The sequence below is a fragment of the Antedon bifida genome, chromosome 7 (genome assembly GCF_963402885.1).
Source record: "Antedon bifida chromosome 7, ecAntBifi1.1, whole genome shotgun sequence".
In the NCBI taxonomy this organism is placed as follows: Eukaryota; Metazoa; Echinodermata; class Crinoidea; order Comatulida; family Antedonidae; genus Antedon; species Antedon bifida.
The window spans coordinates 14,936,885-14,953,917 of NC_136232.1; positions in this window are offsets into that span (position 1 = coordinate 14,936,885).

Sequence of the window (17,033 nt, forward strand, 5' to 3'; positions counted from 1 at the left end):
TTATGGACCTTTTAAAGTAGCAGATGTACTTTATATAGTTCTATGTCAATGCATACGCGTGATATACAATATCATTTAGCTTTTATACCGTGAACCTTGTAATTAATTACATATACACATTTTTATTGTTGTTCTTTAATTTATTTGTTATATATTTATGGATGTAAATGGATCTTCTTTTCTCCCTTTGTTTTCATCTGTTGGCACTCAACTCAAATTTAAATTCAACATTTGAACCAAATTTTAATCCTTTCATTCAAAATGAAAATAGGTACGATACTCAGGCTGATATGCTAATTAATCACTTAACCACTAGATCCAATACACTTGATCATTGTAAATATTATGAAATAACTGAATTTAACACCCTGCATGACTCTTTAACCAAACCCAAACTATCTTTACTGCATTTGAATATAAGAAGCTTCTCAAATAAATCTGATGCTTTTGACAGTTTATTATATTCTCTGCACACTAAATTTTCCATCATTGGTATATCAGAGACCTGGCTAAATGATAACAAACAATCCCCCTTTTTAAACAATTACACTTTTTTTGCAAGTAATAGACAATATAGTACTGGAGGTGGCGTAGGACTGTTTTTACTTAACGAGTTAAATATCCGTGTTCGAACCGACCTTGCCCTTCCGAGAAATATTTGTGACTCTTTATTTGTTGAAATTATATTAAACAACAAGAAAAATATAATAATTGGTATTATATATAGACCCCCTAATTCTAATATTACTGATTTCTCTATATGCTTAGATGAATTACTTACTCGTATCAATATTGAAAACAAACATTGCAACCTAATGGGTGACTTTAATATTGATTTACTAAAATTCCACAATCAAAACTCAATAACTGATTACTTAGACATTATTCTATCCCATTTGTTTTATCCTACTGTTTCCAAACCTACCCGAATTACTACAAACAGTGCAACTCTATTAGATCATTTTTATACGAATCAGATAAATATAAATATAACTTCTGGTATTATAATTTCGGACATTGCTGATCATCTTCCTATTTTCCAACTTATTGACCACAATTTCGAAAAAACCTCTAACAATAACATTTCTTATGTAATAAATGATCATAACTCATTTTGTACCAGTTTAATGCAAGAGGACTGGTCTGATGTATATAACTCTGATCCTAAGCTCTCATTTGATATTTTTATTGATAAATTTACTTATATACACAATAAACATCTAATTACTAAAATTATTCCGAAACACAAAGCTTTTAAACAGCCTTGGATGAGCGCCTCATTAATTAAATCAAGTAAACATAAACATAAATTATACAAAAAATATATCTCTTCACAAAATGCTAACCACAAATTAATTTACACTAAATATAAAAATATTTTTACTCGACTGTGTCGTACTGCTAAATCCAACTACTTTAGACATAAATTTGAACAATTTAAAGGAAATATAAAAAGTACTTGGGATATTATAAATTCGGTTGTAAGTCCAAGCAAAAAAGTATCCAATAAAATAAATTTAATTAAAATCGATAATAAAGTAATAAAAAATGATAAATCTATATGTGATCATTTTAACAATTATTTTTCATCCATAGGGCCTGATATCAATAAGTCTTTACCAGCTTCAGCTATTGATCCGTTAACATTCCTTCCAACACCAACCATTAATTCATTCTATATTAGTCCAGTTACTGAATCTGAGATTCTTTCTATAACTCTTAATTTTGATTCAAAAAAAGGAGGTGGGCATGATAACTTATCTCCTCGCACATTAAAAGCTGTTCTTCCATGTATTATAAATCCATTAACATTTGCCATAAATTCATCTTTTTGCTCAGGTACAGTACCAACTAAACTGAAATTGGCAAAGGTAGTTCCTATATTTAAGAAAGGAGACACCTGTTTATTATCTAACTACAGACCTATATCTATTTTACCAGTGTTTTCAAAATTATTAGAAAAACTCATGCATAAAAGGCTTTTAGACTATTTAAAAAAATTTGATATCCTAAACCATCATCAATATGGTTTTCGACCTAAACATTCCACTTGTCATGCCATCCTTGAACTTATAAATAATATCACTGAATCTTTCGAAAATAATTTATTTCAGTTAAGCATATTTCTAGACTTATCAAAAGCCTTTGATGTTATAAATCACCAAATTTTACTCTCCAAACTTGATAAATATGGGATCAGAGGTATATCCTTGGACTGGTTCAAAAGTTATCTTACTGACCGCAAGCAATTTGTTTCATTGGATTCATGTAAATCATCGACGAGGGACATAACCTGTGGAGTTCCACAGGGTTCTGTTCTGGGACCGTTATTGTTCTTAATATATGTAAATGATTTGACTCGTGTCAGTGACACTCTACAGGTTGTGTCCTTCGCCGATGATACTACATTATTTTTCTCGCATGACAACATAGATATTTTATACAATACTATAAACAATGAGTTAAAAACAATTGGTTCTTGGTTTGATGCAAATGGACTTTTAATAAACATTGAAAAAACTAATTATTTATTATTTCATCCCATCCAGAAGAAAGTTAACGTATCAAACTTAAAAGTTACTTTAAATGGAAAAAATATAAACAAAAAATCTGAAACTCTATTCTTAGGTATAATTGTAAACGAACATCTAAGTTGGAAACCGCACCAATATTATGTTGCAAATAAAGTATCTAAATCTATTGGAATAATGAATAAACTGAAGTTTACTTTCCCTCAACATATTTTAATTACATTATACAATTCTCTTATCCTTCCTTATTTACAATACTGCAACCTTATTTGGTGCAGTGATTATCCTTCAAACATGGATAGGTTACTAAAACTCCAAAAACGTGTTGTTCGAATAATCAACCTAGCACCATTTGCCTCAACTTCTGAACCATTGTTTAAAAAACTTAATATCTTAAAAGTAATAGATTTACATAGACAACAAATACTTACTTTTATGTTCCAATATGTTAAAGGTCAACTTCCATTCTCTATAATATCACTATTTAAAAAACCAAAGACTGTCCATAGTTTTTATCTTAAGAACTCAAATTTACTTTATGTTCCTTTTGTAAGACTTAGCAAAAGCCAATTTTTTATTACAGTTCATGGACCTAAATTATGGAATAACTTAAAAGAGAATCTAAAAAAATGTGAAAATGCAAAATTATTCAGACATCAAATTAAGATTAATTATTTGGAAAATTATCATTCATAAATATATTATTATTATTATGCCACTTTTACCTAATTTGTACACATTTTTATTTTGTATTGTATTGTTGGGTCTTTCTGAGACAGGCCTTGGCCTCTAAGTCTGATCCAAATTAATGAAATCATTATTTGTTTATATTGTTTACATTGTCTAAGTTTTCATTAATTGAATAAATGTGAAATGAAATTAAATGAATTTCCATTAATTCTTTTAAAGCATTTTGATTATCTGCATACAGATAAAAATATAGAGATGATTTTGGATCATTGATTCCCAATCCAATGTGTTTGATGGATGCTGGTATACTTTGGCTCTGTTTGTTATGTTGTTCAATGGATTCCAGACAATCATGAAGTACGCTCAGATTAGAGTTGGAATTGACAGTGACATCAAGTTTTGCACCTTTCAATAAATGGTAACAATTTGTTTTATATATAAATATATGAATATAAAAATAATGTTATACAAAAGTTAAAATATAGTTAAAGTAGAATATATCAACTGAAATATATATGATAGAACTTTTGACAACTAATTGGTTGAACAATGAAATGTCTACTTAATCATCATGTATAATATATTAATGAAAAATATAACCTTAAGAGACTTTTATACATACCTCTATTTAGAAATATGTTGCGTGCACGTGGTCTAAGGCATCGGGCAAATCTTTTTTTTTTGGCTGGCTGGCTCTAGATGAAGGACTACATCCCAAATATTTTGGAAATTGAATTTTCTTAGTTTATAGTAAGAAATAACTTTCTTCAACGCATCTGGGTCAACTTGTTTCAATGCCTTGAACGGGGTTCTCCTATATGGTGACAACTGTTGATAATCCTCAATACTTTGCTTATTGTCTTTCATATACTGAGCTACAAGATCTACAGCTTCCTTCAACTGTGACAGTTCAGCAATATCAAGAAGCAGTTTCACATTAGTAGTAGTGATAATACCTTTGGCTTCTAAAGCATTGAATAGATCAATTGCTGTCTGGTCTGGTTGGGTGATGTCTGCTAAATCCAGATGATCAAACAGACAGCATTTGAGCCAAAGGTATTTATCACCATCATATTGTCTGCTCAGATCATCTTTCAATTCTGATAAAGCAGTGGCCATGTTACATAAAATGTTACAAATCTGCAAAATTGAAATACTAAATAATTAATTACATTTTAAGCATTATTAAGTGAAATAATAATAGGGTATCTCTACCAGAATCTGCTTGATTATAATTAATGATTTCCTGGCAACATTAGCAATTCAAAATTTAAATATACAAATTATACATATATACTAAATAATTTCAGTGATCGAAAAATTAGAAGTAAAAAATGTTGTATTTATATCAATTCCTAAACACAAATGAAAGCATAAAACACAGACTCCTTCCTTTATTAAGGTTATACTCCAATATTGGTGATTTGACATCTCACATGTTCTTTGCTCTAGATTCTTTCATTTAACAACTACAGTATATTATTTATAGCTAAGACGTGTTATTCATCGTATCATCTTTTCCATGCAAAAATTCATATCACAATAATAACTATTGTAACAATATTACTTCAATTAATATTCTTTACACTTTAAATAATAATTATTTTAATAATTACAAGCATGTATATTATTAGTATTGTATCCTACCATCATACATGTTCACAAACAGTGTTGCCATCTGTTTCATTCATCAACCGTTTTATACTATATGAAATGATCTTTTATTTATCCATATTTTAATAGACAGGCACCTTTTATAACAATGAAGAACAAACCAGAAGACCAAAAAACTGGATGAACCAAATAAATAAAGATTTAAAAGCAAAAAAATGTAGACAATAACATAATAACAAACAATCCTGCCCTAAACCGAAAATTGGAAACAAATCATGGACAGAATCATGACGGATTGACAGAAAACTTTAGGAAAATATTCTTTATACAAAATCATACTGGATCACAAGTTTATAAATAATTGTGAAAGTTACTATAAACTTACATGGTTGCTGCACTGAATCTACAGTATATCAAGATTATTATAGAATATACCTCATACAGTAGGTTTCCTAAAAAGTAAGTTTTAGTCTAAAAAGCCACTTTGTTTTTCTACCTGGATGAGCCAACTTGTTTTTCTACCTGGCCTAGCACATAACGTTACTGTACGTCAATAGACTTCCACTGCCTATATTGTTATGCAAAGTGACAACTCCCTTTTTACTGCGTTCTGTGAGTTACAAAATTAGTCTTGCATGCTATGTTATTTAATCAAAAATTGAACTCTGCGTTTCAATAAATTCTATAAAGAAACTGAGACCAAAAGGTTTATGCTAAAAGACACAATAAAATAAATTGAACATTGTTATCGGTCCGCCTAAAAACCGGAAAAAAAACAAAAAACACCGGAAAAAAACAAAAAATACCGGAAAAAACCAAAAAAATACCAAAAGAAACCGGAAAATACCAAAAAAATGACTATTTACCGGAAAAAACAACAGATAGTAACAAATAAATGTGATTTTTGTGTCAAAATCGATCGTCAAACGCCACAAGTAAACATCTTTGTATAGAGGGCGCAGTCAGATTATGGTTAAAATAATAAAAAATAATATAGGCGGCCATTCTTGCTGTACTTAATCGAGGTTTAAAAAAATATATATTTACAATACTGTAATATTATAATTAATTTTAATCAATATAATTTTTTTTGTAGGCACGTACGCACCAAGTCACCCCTTTTCGTCTCCCTATATAACCAACAATGTCCAATTTATCCCATTACACTATTTTCATAAATTATACATATATAAGAAAAACACCGCATAATTATCTGTTTCAGAACATTTAAATTGTCCATTTATTTAACACAGAGCATTCCAATCCAAAATACTCGTTGATAACATTAATATTATACTGTATAAATAAATTGATATAATTATATCTATATAAACACAACAGACAAAGAACATTTATTTTAAACCGCCCGGTGATATACTTAAATTTAATTAATTAATTAATTAATTTGACACGATAAGATGAGGACATCTGTGAGAATGAAAAAAAAAAAGATTCAAATCCGGAACCTTCTGCTTCATATGCAGATGTCCTAAACATTCGAGCACTGGGGCTTTCATGTTCAAACTGGATAGCGACTTTTTAACACTCTGGGCCTGGTACGGCGGAACAGCACTCCCTCAATTTATATATAATTAATTATAGGCTAATTATAATTATTAACGTTTAGACCGTAAGTATACGGTACTTTCTACAATAACCAACAATAAATGATACAAAATAACAGTAACAACAAAGACCGTGCCAACCCTCAGCACTAACATTTCTACAAATTAATCAAATTCAAGAAAATCAAATAATTATGTTTAACACTACAGTAAGGCCTACAACTAATACTAGCCTTACAGATTGTATCAATATCAATGAAAAAAATTGTAAAAGGTATACAGTAAGAACGCACCAATATTTTAGATTTTTAAATTAAAATTGTAAAATTGTGTTGCTTTTTTCATATACAATGAAGTTGAAACATATTCAATATTCAATAACACTAAAAATAACAACTGTGATAAATAACATTAATTAATTTGTTTATATATGTGCATTGTTATTTAAATATTAAAACGTGTTCAGTATTATAATTAGGGACCGTGTAGGACCAACTATAGAATATCATATCATCACATTATCGTTACATTGTATCTATAGTACATTATGACCGGCAGTACAGTTTAACTGATCTCCTATGGTATTTCAATCAAGAAAAGAATAGTTATTTATAATATATAAAATATGGTTATATAACTAAACAAATCATTGCCTTCCTTTTTACTGTTAAATGGAAGAAATTCCTAATCCTAGGGACATGAAGCAGATACGAAATATAAAGTAATTAAGGAATATCATGGAAAAAAAGAAAAGGGACATCCGGGACAAAATACAGAAGACAAACAATGCGTGGAACGACCACCAATGAACACCCGATATGTATTGCACTGAGATGGGTTATGAGAGACCTTTCTAGATTTCTTAAAGGGAAGATAAGAGAGATTTTGAGTCTGAAGTGCATCTGACCGATGATGTAATTAAATGAATTAAAATTAAGATTAATAAAAGCGATTATTAATTTGGAATAAAGGCAATAGCAAAAATGACAGAGAATTGAAGAGAATTATGCACAAAATAATATAATGTGTAAATGGTAAGGCTGTAATCAAATACTAATTACTCTTTCCGTTTTTCGAACGAGTCTTGCTTGATCGCGGTCGTTTTCTTTGGCCTGTTTTTTTTGCTGTTCCAGATGATTTTTTTTTAATTTTCAATTTTCCGTCAGTGGATGATATTGAAGTTTTTGAAATGTTTGCGTTTAGTTGAACTCTCATGAACTTGGAGTATAGACGATTTCTTTCGTCATCTTGTTTCCCAGCCCATATCGCATGCGCTACCACGAATTTTTTGTCTACAATATAATAATTCCCCTGTCCGTGTAGTGCTTGTCGAACATCAGCGTACTGCAGCTGTACCACTTTGTGCAGGATGTCAACAAGTTCCGGTAGTTTTTTTGGTTGCCAATTAATTGCCAATTTCAATATGTGATTAATACTTTCACAATTATTGTTTGTCCATTTTTTGGGAATTACCGTTTCTTTTCGGCGCGGAGAGAACACTTTTTCTTTTATAGTGGGTAGAAGTGTATTTCTAAAATGGTTTAAGAAACCAGGGGCTAATTGGTTTAAGTAGATTTCTATATCTAGGGCTTTCGCCTCAAATTCTCTGTCATTTTCGCTATTGAGTAATTCTCCGCAAATCATATTCACTATCCTATTTCGTTGTTCTTTGCTAACCCCTTCTTTGTCCCTCAGGGATTGTATGATGTTTTCTTTTATATGCCGTGTGCATAATATGTGATGGGACGAAGGAAAACAAAACTTTATTGCCTTTACCAGCGCTTTCTCTTGGTCAGAACCAATAATTATGTCATCGGCCAGACTCAAAATCTTTTGCATTTAACTTCCCTTTTAGATGCACAAAGAAATCTAGAAAGGTCTCATATAACCCATCCCAGTGCAAGAACATAGGTCCAATAAATATCGGGTGTTCATTAGTGGTTGTTCGACGCATTAACCGGTGTTTGAATACAGTTAAGGTTAGAAAACAACCACCCAGGTTGAAAGTCCGGTCTACTCCAACAATAGATTTTTCTACCGGGCCACAACAAAATCTCTTCATGTCACTTATTTGATCTTCTGTATAAAGAACTACACTTGGTGGTTTGTCACCTACAGCGTATACTTTCTTGACAAATTCATTGTCAGTAAGCTTCGTCAAGATCGTTTGTAATTCGTCTGCTGTATTCTGTCCTGCATGATGTCCCCTTTCTTTCCTTTTCATACTATATTTTATATTTCGTATCTGTTTCATGTCTCTAGGATTAGCGTTGCTTTCATTTAACAGGAGATCGGTATAAACGTCTCTTGGGTCTTGTGTGGCAGAAAGTCTATGTTTTGCTGCCATCATTGTACTGTTTGCGGTTCTTATATATTCGGTTCCGGGTGTATTTCTGTTTCCGTGACTTCTCTTTGTTTTAGGAAATTTGCCTAGGTATTCCACCAGCGCTAGATTTGTTGACTCGTCGGGAAAAGATTTATCTATCCACGTGACCCTTTTTCGGAAAGAAGGGTCACGTTTAAGAGTCATGTAACATCGGCACACTAACATTATGTTTTCAGGTTGTGGGTTCATTGGTTTCCAGGCACCTTTTACCTTTGTACAGTACACACCATCCCGTTTAACCACAGTTATCATAACGCCATTCATCAAAGCAATTATTGTCCGAGGTGTTGTAGTTTGAGATGAATGCCAAGTACCACAGTCATCGTAAAAAATACTGCGTTTACCATCTGCCCTGAGTGCAAAGTTTTCTTCATTGTCTACAACAAATGCAACGTTTTCTTTTATGCCACAAGGAACCTCATTGACAACTTCACTAATTGGGGTGTGTACCAAAATTTGTCTCACGCGACTGATTCCAAGAAATCTACCTGTCAATTTGATACCCTGTCCTTGACATGGTTGCACAACTTCTGCAGCATTTTGAAGCGACTCTGAGTCCGAGGATACCGAGGGTGGATGTGATCTGTAGAATGTATTCCTCCATTTGAAATCCTCAATCGAATCTGGGTCAGAGGATGATACCGTCCTGCATGGTTCAGCATCCATTGATGTAGGAATTTCGGACCATTTTGGTTCATCCTTCCAGTAAAATTCTGGCACTGAATCTATGTCAGATGATGAACATACATCTTCATTTTTATGTTGTTTTGCATTAGACGATGGTACACCTATTATAATAAAAGAAATGGATTAAACAAGTTCAAAGATTTCGTCAATTGTTTGAGATTTGCTACTTTTTATTAATTAATTTAGGTAGGCGTCTAATCTTTTTTTTCAAAACATTTAATAATCTTAATGGGTGAAAAATTGTAAACAAAATGTCGAGAAATAAGTAGCCGTCTGTTTATGTATCTTCGTTTTGATCTATTTTTCTTTTGCCGTATTATTGTGCGTTTTTTAAATTTCCGTCTGCAGCGTTGATTCGGCTGATTATTTAGTTTTTATTAAAAGATGTGTTATTTAACATGTTCGACCTTACCTTTTGTTTGTTTATTTTTCTTGTACTTTGTTTTCCTGCTTTTCTCCTTTTCCGGCTTGTTTCCCTGTCTGTTTGGTGTCTGCGAATGCTGATCTTCAATCGACTCTGGGTCAGAGGATGATACGGCCCTTGGTGGTTCAGCATCCATTGATGTGGGAATTTCGGTCCATTTTGGTTCATCCTTCCAGTAAAATTCTGGCACTGAATCTATGTCAGATGATGAACATACACCTATTGTACAAGAAATATAACTGTTACTAACGGTCGAGTTTATCATTGGAACACAACTTTGTTACCACTTCTTATTTTGTTGCGTAAGATATGCGTTTAAAATGTATGCAAACATTTAATAATTTAGAGTATAGTAAACAAGGTAGAAAAGAGAAAAATATTTTGTAGGAAAAAGTAAGTCACCTTTCGTTTCTGCATTTTTTTGTTCTCTTTCCGTTTTCCGTTTTTTCGGCTTTGAATCCGTGTGCAGCGGTGCTTCGTCTGGTTCCGATGAAATTATGATCGGGGACATCGACCCTGAATTATATAGAAAAAATAAGGCCATACTTTTAATATAGTTGTAAATGGGCCGCTGTTTCACGATTTTTTTTGTGTTTTTGACCTTATACGAAATGTTTTTATGTCATAAACGCTTTCAAAATTCAACGCAACTCAACGCAACTCGCCGTAACGTTACGTCGACAGGAAAACAAGCTTAACGCTTGTTAACAGTATACGGTTTCTTACCTTTTGGTTGTTGATTTTGCTTGTAATTTGTTTTCTTGTCTTTCTCTTTTTCCAGCTTAGGCCTATTTGCACGAGGCATTGATTCGTAAGATTCTGTTGGAATTGTTTTGCGGAATTTTGAACCTAAGAGAAACCCAAACAATCTAAATCAATTAATTCTGAATTTTTACTTGTACATTATTTTGAAAGTTGTTTCAAGTTTATATTTCAAATATTAATTTTTTTTACCCTTTCTTTGTTTTTATTTTCTTTTTCTTTTTGTTTTCTTTTTCTAGCTTTTCGTGCCCGTTGCGTTGTCTTGACTTGTCAATGCTTTCGTCTGATTCGGATGAGCTTATCGTAATTATGGGAGATGTTTTTAAACCTGATTTGAAATACAAAGAGCAAACCATTAGATGCCAGAAACTTAAAATAAAAAATTAACTTAATGAATAAAGTTGTTAAATATAATATAATAGACCTAAAGTTATACCTTCAGATTTGTCTTGGCATTTCTTTAAATTTATTTTAAGACCACTTCCGATCTTGCCTTTGTATTTTCTGTTTGCTGTCAAATGCGGAACATCCATTAGCGGCACAAAGGGATTTGGTGTCCAAATGTGTTTCTCTTCTTTCGGATCCAAGATTTGTGTGCTCGTCCACATGATAAAAATTGGCTGACTACCTGCCTTTTGTTTACACGGGTAAAAACTATTCAGAATTCGATACACCTTGTCCATCATGCCATTCAATGGTGGGTATATTGAAACTATTTCGTGACCTATGCCAGTGGCTAACGCTTGAATTTGCCATGAAGACGAATATCCACTTTCACGACTACAATCCATACAAGCCGTGTCATAATCAGGGCTCACAAGGCCGATTTTTGAGTACTGGTGCATCTCTATATAGAAATCTTTCTTCGAAACCATTTCAATAAATGTTCGGACGCGCAATTCAATAGATAGTGTGTCATCTCCGGTCAGCGCCATGGACACAGCATTGAAAAGGCAGCTTCCGTCACCAGAGACTGATATGGGTTTCAATTCTCTGACATTACCACATCTTCTCAGTAGTGCCATTGACACTTCATCAATTTGAAAATTCCCAGTCAACTGAGATGTTAGAACATTAAAAGGTGTATCTCTTAGCAAAAAATGTTCCATCTTGGCCACTTCCTTTATATCTACATCATTTCCAATTGCTGATGACATTCTGAATAGTGACTGAAAGTAGTCAAACGTTCCGTCGTATAAGCAACAACATTGTTTACAACTGTAAGCCAAACTAGTATTTGAGAGATACTTAAGGTTTGCTTTGGTTACATTTTCACATTTTATATGAAACCATCGTTGACATAAATCGCAATAAATTGAATCGCCTGCACAACTGATGTTGCAAACGCCACACAACCATTTCCTCCCGGCATTGCTGCAACTCTGACAAGACTTTCTGGATTTCTTTCTCCTTTTACTTTCCATCACCTTATCTGCAGTAAAAGGAACTAAAAGAAATGTTTCTTGAACGGACTCAGTTTCAGGAAAGTCACTCAATCCAATGCTTTATGTCGGATCACCTAAAAAAAAAGTTTGCCTGTAAGCGAAAAGTCTTCAATTAACTATGGAATTGATAAAGTTCACGTTAGATCATTTGAATTTAACTTTCAAAATATAATTTTTATTATATTGTTGAATACTGTATTGAATATATATTAATTAACCGATGTTTTACGCTATTGAAACAGACGGAGAAGAAAGCACCTTGATGTAAGGTATAATGGCAATAGGAGAATCCGTGTGGTCGCATTGGAGGTACAGTAAAGTTAAGTTTAATGTATGTTTACTATTGTGTGTGTAATATAATATATATAATATAAAAATTTAATCTGTAACTCTGACAGAGTGTTTTAGATGGCATATGATAAATAAATGCCGATTCAAAATAAGCGGGCCTTCGAGTTGTTAATGAAGGCTTGTCTGACCATTCCAACATTATCTAGAACTTGTTTGAATAACATACCACGCTTCGAGCATTTGTCATCTTGGAAGAATGGCTTTTTCGTCATCCAATCATTACCGGATCTAATCAGATGTGCAGCATAATTTCGTTGCTGGGTTTTGATGAATGTAGATAAATCACATGTCTTACATATATTGTGAATGTCGATGTTGGTGTAATACAGTTTATAACATTCATCATCTAAAGTGTTTTTTCGCCGATAACCATTACGGATCATTCGTCGTAATAACAAAAGTTAACATTTTGATATTGTTGTAATAATTGTTATTTAGGCATATTATTAACAGAAAATTGAAACATGTCATAAAAAATAAATTGAATCAAATGCCCAGTATTTGGTGCGGCATTAAAATATCATACTCATTGTTTAAAATAGGCCTAATTTATTTTCAGTTGGACAATTAGACCGTACCTTTACTATAACTTACTAAGTCTACCTAATGTCTGAAGACATTAAAAACAGCTTATTTATTCAATACTTCCAAACGACAATTACCAACTACAACTTTATTCTACTGAATAAATAGGACAGGTGTAGTGACCTACTTTTTAAAACTATCCCACGTACAAATAATCTTACTCTTCACACATACCATAATAATTTTAATCGACGTTTGTCCTATAATTGAAATTGATTCAATTTCAATTGCTTTCTACAATATAACATACATAATATTAATATAAAATAACATAATGTTAATTATTAATAAATAAAATTGCATATACATACAATGAAAAGTAGTTAAGTCATGTGGGGTGAGAGTCATATAAATCATAAATACTTGATATTAAATAGACAATTATAAAATCATATAACTCTTTAATTTTGATAATAATCAGACTTGACGACCTAGGAAGGACGAAGTTGGACTTTTCTTATCTTCGTGTGTCAAACGAAATGTAGGCCTATAATCAAATACTGTTAAAATAGAAAAACACGCTCTTAGGAAAGAATGTTATAAATGCGCAAATGTAATGTTTATTATTCATCACACATGGAAATATGTTTATATCAATTTAGATTTGATAGATTGTATTTTAAGAAATTAAAAACTTTAAAAAATTGTAATTTGACGAATCCGCGATCTGTAAATAATATTAAGTATCAACGCTTAAAGCAAAAAAATCAAAACCAGACAACAATGTAATTACAAAACTAGCAAAATAGATACCAAACCTCACACAATTGCAAAGTATAAAAACCCATTGAAAAAAAAAATAAATTGTCAATTTCTGATTCATATCCACTATTGCTTTTATTTTGTAGCATACATATAGTTCAAAGTAAAGGAATCCTTTGTGTATAACAAAATCAATGGCCGTAAATGGTTCCGAATTTTATTATTGGTAATTTGTTTTTTAGTTTGTTTTGTTTAAAGATGTATTGTCCCCCAAAAACATAAAAAATGAAGATTAATTAAATCTTTGAATATGTTATTTTGTTAATTACTTCCATAGAAAAAAACGAACAGCCAATTTGACCATTTTTTGCTTTAAATTACATTTTTTCAGTAAAAACATTTACATTTAAAAACAGGTAAATACATTTTTTTTCGATCCAATTTGTGGTCAAAATGGATAACTATTACGTTACACTAAAATGGAATATTCAACAAAAAATGTTTAAGAATTATTTTTTCAGGGCGACAATACATCTTTAATAGTTTGTCAGGGGCCGGAAGAGTGCACTTTTATTACACTTAGCCATCCCATTGCAAAATATCAAACCATCAAAATAACAAAATGTGAATGAATAAATATGAACACACATCAAACAAAGCGATTCCAAACGGTTTGATTGTCGAACATGAAATCATAGAGGTATATATACCTCTATGATGAAACCAACTTAACCATTTGTGTTTCCGCAGCAATGTGTCGATTTAGCTATATGTATCAAATAATTAGTATATCTGGAAAACAACCGAAATACTAGGCCTATAGTTTGATATTTTATACTTTCGTTTCACCCATCATCTAATTCACACAGCACGATTTTTCTTTAGCGTCTTTATTTTCATTAAATTCAGAACAGTCAAAAGAAAAGTATAAAGTTCCATATCCAGTAATGCTTTCATTTTTTATCTTACATATTTCAAAGTGAATGGCTAATGTTTAATAAAATCAATGGCCATAAATAGTTTATCAAATGCTGTTATAATAAACTACACTCTCTCAGGGGAAAATCTTGCAATGCGCAAATGTACGTTATATTGTTATTGTGTGGAATTAATTATTATTTATCATAGGGAATTATGTTTATATCAATTTAGACAAGAAAGTATATTTAAAGCAATTACACGTTTTACATAAAAAAACCCCGAAAAATCCTGTAAATGCGTACCTACAAATACATTGTTATTAAGTGAAATTAATTTTATTCGTCACATAACTATGTCTCAATTTAGACACGATTACGTAGAAAAAAAACAATCCCAAAACAACTGGAGATCTTCGATCAATTTAAAATTAGTGTTTTTCTTCGTTTGTGCTTGCGTAATTAGGCCTAATTCAATTGCATTCAATCTAGCAAAAAGGCATGGACCTTGTACAAGAACAAATGCATTATCCTTCCCTAGATGCGTTCCGAGTCTTTTAACAAAATTAAAAGTCAGTAAGACACCAAAATGAAATATAAGCAATGTGGGTTTCATTGATCATAGGCCTACATTAAACTTCCCTCTTAGTGGAAGATAATCGTAAACAAAATATAAGTATACACATCGTAATTCAGATATTAACAAATTTTAGTTGAAAGCCAAAATTGTATTATTCAAGTATTTCAATTCAGTTTATATAACTTAATTGCTGGAATTTCAAACTGGTAGCAAACAAACTTCTCAATTATTTTATTTAGTTTATATCTTTTTCAGCAATGCATGGTGTATGAAGACAATTTCTTTTACACATTTTTAATAACTTAATCTGTATTTATAGAAATTTAGCAAAAAGAAATTACGGTTGCTAACCAATCAAAATGTAGGAAAGAGATTCTGATGTACGTATACCAATCAATCAAACAAACAAAAAACAGTGCTGATTATTTTCATTAACCTGTAACTTTTTGTAGGCCATTATCCGTTCTTTAGCCTATATTTACATTCCTCGTGGTTTATGTAATGTCCTGTTGTTGCCCCGACTTCCTTTCCCTTGAAATCCACATCCTCTAATCCATCATATTTTAACATTCCTAAAGAATGACACTCGAGGCCTCCTTCCCTCAAATCATAGACATGTTATATATGAGATGAGAAGTTGATAATTTCTCGATGAAATTATTTCGTAATTTAATGTATTAATAAATGACTCAAATAATTAATTAATTTACAGCTTAATCACAACCTACATTCAGTAATTTTAACAGAATCGGACTCGCATCTTTATATTGTTGTTGTAGGCTCGTGCGAAAACCTTTGTCTGTATGTGTATTGATTGCATTTTGCTCTGTAATAATACATTTTATTATTTGTTGGTTTAGGTTACAAAAAGAATTGAAGTGAATGAAATTAAATTTACCATAAAGATAGAAAGGATGAAGGAGGCAAGGTGTTCAGGCGATCGCATCCGTATTTGAAACAAAAGGATATTCAACCAGTTTGAATCACTGATTGACTATATTATATTAATTAACATTTTTATTTAAACGTAAACTGGCGTCGTATAAATGATTGGGCCTTTTTCTTTATACTAAGTATCCCACCAACTACGACTTGTTTAAGTATTATTTGGCCTATTGTATATTGTGTGGGTTATGATCCAAATTAAGTACAGAAACGTAATTTTGTAACAAAAATACAATAATGTAACACATGCCTAGATAAACCTACTTTAATTACATTGTGGTATCTGGTGCGCGTGTAAACGATGGACTTGTACTGTTCCATCGTACCACTCCGAGAGTGTTAAAGAGTCGCTATCAAATCGGATCTGAACAATACCATGAAAGCCCCGGGTAATGGTTACGACATCTGCATATCAAGCAGAAGGTCCCGGGTTCGAATCTCATTCTCACAGATTCCTCTCTTATCGTTTCAAATTAATTAATACATTTTCAGTATACACCAGGCTGTTTAGAGTTTATGTTCTATGCATGATGTGTCTATCCATTAGACCACTGGGGCTTTCACATGTTATTAGTGGTACGGCGGAAGAACACTAGTGTCCCTCAATTGTCCCAAATTGATTCGCCCTCATCTTTCAGTATTTTATTCACGAACCGGGATCTCCGAAGAGATACATTTAAATTGTATATAAGCCGCCGGCCGGGTGTCTCAAAAACAGAGACCTCGAAAACAGAGACCAGAGACTCGAGACCCGAGACCCGAGACCCATTTTAGTGGGGGTCTCTGTTTTCGAGATTTTTTTTCTCGAAAATAGAGACCCCCACTAAAATGTCTCAATATTACGTAATA